Source organism: Pan paniscus, chromosome 8 (genome assembly GCF_029289425.2).
Source record: "Pan paniscus chromosome 8, NHGRI_mPanPan1-v2.0_pri, whole genome shotgun sequence".
NCBI lineage: Eukaryota > Metazoa > Chordata > Mammalia > Primates > Hominidae > Pan > Pan paniscus.
Window position 1 is genome coordinate 93,095,402 of NC_073257.2, and position 8,770 is coordinate 93,104,171.

At 37.9% G+C, this 8,770-nt stretch overlaps 1 pseudogene; it reads right to left on the reverse strand.

The window, feature by feature from the left end:
* Positions 1 to 5,471: 5,471 nt before the first annotated feature.
* On the reverse strand, positions 5,472 to 6,973 carry LOC100990694 (replication protein A 32 kDa subunit-like; annotated as a pseudogene).
* Positions 6,974 to 8,770: the final 1,797 nt, after the last annotated feature.

Consider the following 8,770-nt stretch of genomic DNA (forward strand, 5'->3'; position numbering starts at 1 on the left):
ATCACTTTACATAGTTATTGTGTGTGTGTGTGTGTGTGTGTGTGTGAGATAAGAATACTTAAGATCTACTCTCTTAGAAAATTGCAAGTGTGTAATGCATTATTATTAAACATAGTCAACATTGGTTATTTTAGATGGGGTCAACAAGGATAAACTTAATTGTGAAGTGACAATTGAGCTGAAATAGTCAAAATGAGAAGGACTACACAAATAATTGGAAGCAATCCTCTAGGCCCTGAAGTATGAATGAATCTCTCAGAGAAAAGGCCAAGCAGAGAGAAGGGGGAGAATGGCATGAGATGTGGTAGCAGTGGTGGCAAAGTGTGAAAGAAGACTGGACCTAATTTTAATGGCAATAAGAATTTGAAAGTATTTAAGAGGGGAAATAATGGGCATGAAATTACATTTTCAAAAGGTCATTTTGTCTGCTCTGTGGAAAACTGAATGTCATCAATTATAGAAACAGTGCACTTTACTTTGGATTCTCCCTGCATTTTTTTTTTATTTTCAATTTTTTTTTTTGCCTTAAAGCCAAGGTGGGAGTGTGTCTCTTAGGATTCTTCCAGTTTAAGTAAGAGAGCTAGGTAACGGAAACTTAAATTTAAAGCACACCCAATTTTGGCCCCAAACAAACAAAATTATTCAACATTATCTAGCTTCAGGCTTGGTTTGATCCAGGCATTTAAAAAAGTCATTAAAGTTGTGACCCTCCATCTTTCAGACAAGCTTTCTCTATGTGATAGGCATGATGGTTCCTGGCAGCCTGAGACTTCCATCCCAACAGCATTTTAACTTCAGGACAAGGAAAGCTTCTTCCTTGATAACACTGAAAAAATATTCCAGGTAGAGAGAACTCTCATTTGCCTTCTTTTGATGACACTTCTATTTCTTAACCATTCCTTGAGGTCTGGGGCATTTGGGCACTGTGATAAATGAAGTCAAGGTCACATTCCTACTGCTGGGCAGCTGGAAGAGTGAAGTTAGTCTCTCTTAAACCACAGGGTATGATTTCCCTATAGGAATGATGGTAAACGCTTACTATTAGGTTGGTGCAAATGTAATTGCAGTTTTTGCCATTACTGTTATGCCATTACATTTGCACCAACCTAACCGAAGAAGGTGCCAGGAAACAAATTGATATCAATACCAGACAAAGAAGAGGAAATCTGCCCATTTCTTTAATAAAATTAGCGCTCATGACTCCACACCGTTTGGTCTTCTTGGTAGGGACAGAATAGTGGTCAAGAGAAATCCTAATAGTTAAAATTAAAGTGGTTTTTATTTTTTAGCCTATATCACTTCATTAGGAATCACCAATTAGTCTCATAAAGCTGATGAGTCAAGTGGAGAACTTGATATCTTCTTCCAGCAGAGGTTCCCCACACCATCTTACAGTACCAGCAGCATGAATAAAAGAAAGCAGCTAAGAGGCCTCCCTAAATGCCAACATCCAAAGATGGGACTCCAGAGAGAGTTTTCTGTGGGGTACCAGATAAATTGACTATTTTTTTCTTCACTAGGTGAACTATTTTTCACACAATGGCCAAGTTGTTTTTGTTTGGCTGTTATCCTAACTACTCCCCAAGGGTCAAATGGGGGGAGTATCATAATCTACCATAGAGACTGAATATGACACTGACCATTGTATAGAAAAGTTATAACCTACAATGCACATTTGACTTTCGATATTATTTCCCTAGCATAATAAAGAGCCATTAACTAGAGAACAAAGAGTCATCAAATAGAGGAAAATATTTCAAAATTATTCACATTAAGGTCTCAGTAGCATACTGGGTAGGAATACATAGTTATGAGCATAAAAAGAAAAATTAGTACATGAATTTTAATTTCTGTTCTGCATCACTTCATAGTATGTTTGAGCTTTTAAAAACTTGTTGAGGCTGCATTATTTGTAATTGCTCTGAAATGAAACAATGTCAAAAGGAAGGCGAAATGGATTTTTAAAGAGACTAATACTGGCAATGTCAAAAGGCATAATTTTTAAAGCTTTACAGCAAATTGTTAGAGATTTAGGTATAATTGAATTAGATTATGGTTTAATTCAGAGCTAATCATTTTTTGTTCTAGCAAAGGAGACTATCTACTCAGTATCTTTTCTCAAAGAATTTTAAATGCATTCATCATTGTTTTATTTTTGCTTTAAAAATTTACTCAGAAAGCTACTTTACTTATTGCAAAGTAGCTTTCTGAGCCCATGTGTTTATTGCCTTGCTCCCCAACCTCCCATTAAAAAATACCTTCTTATTGCAAAATAAAAATGGAAAAATATTAGTACAAATGTGCATTGGAAAAAGTCTGTATCAAGAACAGGAATCCAAAAAGAGTCCTATCCATAAGCTGATGAAAGCATTTTTGCTATTTAGAGAAGCATTTTTGCTATTTAGAGCATTTTGGCTTTATGTAAGAAATGGCAATAACTAACATGGAAAGGAAAACACTTTCTATATGGGAAATCTCTGCCATACAACTGTCTTCATCAGTATTTGTATCTCATCTTTGATAAGACTAAAAACCATATCTTACACTTCCAAACATCTCTCTTTTTAAAATTAGATAAAATATCAATATTCTTATTTTCTCTTTGTCCCTAATATAAAAAAGAACTCTTAAATCTGGGTGTGCACATGCACAGACTTCTTTTTTAAATGGAAAGGAAGTCCATACAATACATCAAAAGATGAAGTAACTCAAACAATGAGAAGTTTTGTGGGTAAACTTGCAAGCTGTCTTCCCACCACCAAAGCAAGCATGCTATATGACACAGTAAAAAACCAAACAAACAAAAAAACCAAAACGAACAATGAAAAAACCCAAGAACATATTTTCAGAAAAATATTCAGAAAATATATGCAATATTTAAAAAGCAAAAGCAATAAACCTAGTTCACAGTATATTGACTGTGAGAAAATCAGATGAATGAATTAGAAAATCGGTGAGTTTTCCATGTCTTCTGGGGTAAAGGCGAAGAAAGGAATATGATAAATTTAAAATGAGAACTACTGATAATAGATTTAGTTAATTCACTATATATGCCTAATATGCATTCCATATGGAAAGAAGAGATCACCAATAATGAGAATAAGAAATAACAGGATATAATTTCTCACTTACTAGAAAATTAAAAAGAAATCTGATATTAAGTGTTCAAAATATAACTTACACAGTGCTAATGAGAATCCTAATTAGTTAGTAGAATCACTTGGAAATTCACAATTGATTTCCAATTCATGCATAATTGACATACATACATACAATTTGACTTTTTACATTTATCCCAAATATTCATACTCCACTACCAAACAATTACACTCTTACGTATATTGCTCCCTTGGTTTGGATGCTTTCAGAAGCAGACCTGGAGACTAAGATTTCAGTGCAAATAGTTTTTTTTGTGTGTGTATGAGGTAGTTCCGGGAAATGCCAGTGAGAGGCTGGGAGTGAGACAGAAAAGGAAGCCAATACAAGGGTGGATTACCAACAATTTACCACTGTGGACAACTGGAGCTCAATCGATGGAGGAATTGTAGAAGACAGTATAGAACAAACCTTCAGGGTTATTCTAGTCAAGAGGTGAAAAAATCTGGGGTATTTATCTCCAATTCCCTGTCCATCTCTGGTTAAGGGCTATTTCTGGGAGCATTAATTCTTGTGCACTTTCAGCTTGCTCTGAGCATGTGTCCAGCCAGGGAAGTGTTCTCAGGCTGCCTGCAGCCAGCAGGTGTTCACAGAAGTCAGTCTTCAGAGTACAACAGGGAAGACAGACAGAATAAGGATAGTGTACAAACAATGTCTGCTATAGTAACTTAATGAAAGCATGTCATATGCAAGGAAGTCTATAAAAATATATACCATATGATATGATTTGTAATAGAAAAAAATGGAAACATCTGAATGTCCATCATTAGGAAGATGAAAAATGAAATGTGATATAGGCACAAGAAATAATCTAGATCTCTGTATATCAACATTGCTAAATCTTAACATCAACAAAGAGTAAGCTGCCAGATGATACATACATCTATGATAGCCTTTATATAAATTTAATGACAAATTATATAAGTAAATCACACACATATATAATAGCATTTTTAAATTTCAAAAACACACCAAACAATGTAAACATACTTGTATATGTTCAAAAAAATTTTTAAAGGCCTAGAAGCATACATAGAAAATTTATGATGCTTTTTATCTCTTAGAAAGACAATGGGATAAGAACAAATAACAAAGTGGATTTTATATTTATCTATAATATTTATTTTCATTAAAAAATAAACTTGAATAGAACATCAATATGCTAAAATGTCAATCTTGGATGGGCCCTTGAAAATCGTTCTCTGTAAATTTCTCTTAATTTTCTCAAAATAAAACGAAAATAAACATGAAAATGGAAGATGAAGAAAGAGCAACAAAATTTAAAATAAAGTATTCTTGGGCTGAAATATGCATGAAAAGTTTAGAGATAAAGTATTCTAGGCAAAAACTGGTGAGATATTTGAATTTTATTTATAAAAAAGTCTTGCTTTATTTGGGAGTTTAATTAAAATGCTCTTATTTGCTTCCACATCTGTGCCTGCTTAGCATCTTTTATTAAGTTCTGATTCTCCCCAGGCCCTGCTTGGTGGGCCTCAGCCTCTGGCCCAGTTTGTTAGCAGCCATAGGTCCACAGTTAGGGCTGAACAACGTTGATCAGATTCTCTTCTTGAGATTTGAACGCAGAAACTGTTCATTTATCTATCTATTTATTTAGAGGAGTCGTGCTCTGTGGCCCTGGATACATTTGGGATTTGAATTCAGAAACTATTTATTTATTTATCTTCAACCTTTTTTCAATATAACTGTTTTATTAAACATATGAATGTACTTACTTTGTACAAAATGCAGTACAACTTCTTGCTTTCCTCTGCCCCTGGAGGCACCACCCTAGAACCTCATGTTCACAGAAACACATCATCATGACAAGCAGCAGTCACGACAAGCAGGTGAAGGGAAGTGCAATTCTGAAAGTAACGCCACATAACCAAAGTGGGAAATGAAAACAGGCCGAGGCCAGTGGGTTTCTCCTCTAGCGCTTGGCCCCCAGGGCCTAGTCCTGCTAATCTTCTTTCAGCAGGAAACATTTTAAGAAGAAAAAAATATTTAAGCATTATTTAAGTACTTTCATTATTTAAGTACCCAAGCATTATTTAAGTACCCTACTGGAAGCATCCCTCCAATTCCATCTATTTTGATGTTGTAACAGACTAATTTGTAACTTCTTCAAGGAATTCCACCTTGGATTTCACCCCTGTCAATTGCCCATCTCCCCCTGAGCTTCAATCAAAACAAAATAAAACAGAAGAGCAGTAAGTTTCAAAAGGATGTCAGTGGACACCTTATATAGATGAAACCTACTTCCTAGAAGCCACCTGGCCAAACATATGCACAGCTGGAGACAATAGAGTGTGAAACTAGGTCCAGCTGTAAAATAGCTCAGGTACCCAATTAGATCCCGTTATTCTGCATCTGTGGATTTAAAATGATAATCATCCACAGGAGAATAGATGTGCCCCTCATTGCTCAGAAAATCCACAGCTTGCTTGATTGAGGATACAGACATGTGGTTGAGCTGGTTCTTGAGATCCTGAAAGTTCAATTCTTTCGGTCTTGGGCAACGCTTAATCAAATTCAACACCTGGTTTTGGGCCACAGTAGGTCCTTTGCTGGCATGAAGTTATTCCCACCAAATTTCCCTGCTTCACTCATTCCTGGATTGCTGATAGGTGCTCTCCCTGCTGAGGGCTGCCTGTTAGCTTTGCTTAGTATCATGTGTACATTGATCACTTCCAGAATATGTATGGTGAACTCATTCATATCCTCCAGGGGCATGATTTTAAAGGGTACCAGGCTCTTTTTGTCCTGAAGAGGTCTCAAATCGCCTGCCACAATGACATATTTTTCTGGAGGAATGACAGTGTTTTCCCTGCTGGTGTCATCTGTGTCAACCCACTGGCGAACATCCACAGGTGCAGTTGTCATGTCATCTATTTTGTAAACAATATTTGTTGGAGCCTTCTCTGTATGTTGGATGATCCCCCACAATAGTGACCTGTGAAATCTCAACATTCCCAATTTTAAACACTTCATCAATCAAAGTGGCAGAAAGCAGCTTAGATATAGTACAGGGTACAATGTGCTGGGCTCGACACCTGAGAAGGTGTCAGCAATTCAAAGGCCCCTGGGGACTGCATGTAGCTGCTGGATCCCCAGTACAAGGAGCTGCCATAGCTTTCAAATCCACTTTTCCACATTTTGATCTGATTTTCTGGGAAAGAGGCAGAGAAGGTTCGGGTTTGGTGGAATGGCCAAACATCTCAGAATCTGGCTGCTGCTGCACTGCTCTAGTTATTTTCTTTGGCACCACAAACTCATTTCTGTGAATCTTTTTCAACCTTTTTTTTTTTTTTTTTTGAGACGGAGTCTCGCTCTGTCGCCCAGGCTGGGGTGCAGTGGCGCGACCTCCATTCACTGCAACCTCCACCTCCCAGGTTCATGCCATTCTCCTGCCTCAGCCTCCCGAGTAGCTGGGACTACAGGCGAGTGCCACCATGCCCAGCTAATTTTTTTGTATTTTTAGGAGAGACGGGGTTTCACCGTGTTAGCCAGGATGTTCTTGATCTCCTGACCTCGTGATCCGCCTGCCTCAGCCTCCCAAAGTGCTGGGATTACAGGCATGAGCCACCGCACCTGGCTGAATCTTCTTCAACTTTTATTTTAAGTTCCAGGTACATGTGTAGGATGTGCAGGTTTACTATCTGGGTAAACATGTGCTATGGCAGTTTGCTACACGGATCAACCCATCACCCAGGTATTAAGCCCAGCATCCATTAGCTATTCTTTCTGATGCTCTCTCTCCTCCCCCTCTCCCCCAACAGGCCCCAGCATGTATTGTTCCCTCCCACATGAGTTCATGTGTTCTCACTGTTCAGCTCCCACTTATAAGTGAGAACATGTGGTGTTTGGTTTTCTGTTTCTGCATTAATCTGCTGAGTATAATGGCTTCCAGCTCCATCTGTGTCCCTACAAAGGACATGGTCTTGTTCCTTTTTATGGCTGCATAGTATTCCATGGTGCATATGTACCACATTTTCTTTATCCAATCATCAATATCATTGATGGACATTTGGCTCAAGCGATCCTCCCTCCTCAGTCTCCTGAGTAGCTGGAACACAGGCATGAGGCACCGTGCCCAGGTAACTTTTGTATTTTTTGTAGAGACAAGACATTTGGATTGATTCCATGTCTTTGCTATTGTGAATAATACTGCAATGAACATACATATGCATGTATCTTTATAATGGAATGATTTATATTCCTTTGGTTATATGCCACACATAACTACTAACCTTAAATGTAAATGGGCTAAATGCCCCAATTAAAAGACACAGAATGGCAAGCTGGATAAAGAACCAAGACCCATCGGCATGCTATCTTTAAGAGACCCATCTCACATGCAAAGACACACATAGGCTCAAAATAAAGGGATGGAGGAAAATTTACCAAGAAATGGAAAACAGAAAAAAGCAGGGGTCACAATCCTAGTTTCTGACAAAACAGACTTTAAACCAACAAAGATCAAAAAAGCAAAGAAGAGCATTACATAATGGTAAAGAGTTCAATTCAACAAGAAGAGCTATCATAAATACATATGCACCTAATACAAGGGCACCCAAATTCATAAAGCAAGTTCTTAGAGACCCTCAAAGAGACTTAGACTCCCACACAATAATATTAGGAGACTTTAACATCCCACTGACAGTATTAGACAGATCATCAAGACAGAGAATTAACAAAGATATTCAGGGTCTGAACTTAGCTTTGGGTCAAGCGAACCTGGTAGATATCTACAGAACTCTTCACCCAACAACAACAAAATATACAGTCTTCTCATTGCCACATGGCACTTACTCTAAAATTGATCACACAACCAGAAGTAAAACACTCCTAGTAAAAGCAAAAGAACCGAAATCATAACAAACAATCTCTCAGACCACAGTGCAATCAAATTAGAACTCAAGACTAAGAAACTCACTCAAAACCACACAACTACATGGAAATGGAATGACCTGCCCCGGAATAAATAATAAAATTATTTATAATTATTATCCTGAGTAAATAATGAAATTAAGGCAGAAATTAAGAAGTTCTTTGAAATTAATGAAAACAAAGAGACAATGTACCAGAATCCCTGGGATGCAGCTAAAGCACTGTTGGGCATTTGGCTCAAGCGATCCTCACATCACATCCTCACATCACAACTAAAAGAACTAGAGAACCAAGAGCAAACAAACCCCAAAGCTAGCAGAAGACAAGAAACAACCAAGATCAGAGCAGAACTGAAGGAGATAGAGACATGAAAAAACTCTTCAAAAAATCAACAAATCCAAGAGCTGCTTTTTTAAATCAATAAAATAGATAGACTGCTAGCTAGATTAATAAAGAAGAAAAGTGAGAAGAACCAAATAGACGCAATCAGAAATGATAATGATGTGGGAGGGGGGCAGGAAAGTGCTGGGTAGAGAAAGGCATGTCCCTGACTAGAGCTTCACCTTCGGGCCTGTGCCCACAAACCTAGGTGAGGACAGCCACTCCTGCCAAATGTTGAATTTTCCAAGACCACCCTGGCCCACCACACCCCCATCCTGGGCCTATAAAAAACCCAGAACCTAGCAGGCAGGGCAGACACACAAGAGGCTGGACATCGAGAGGA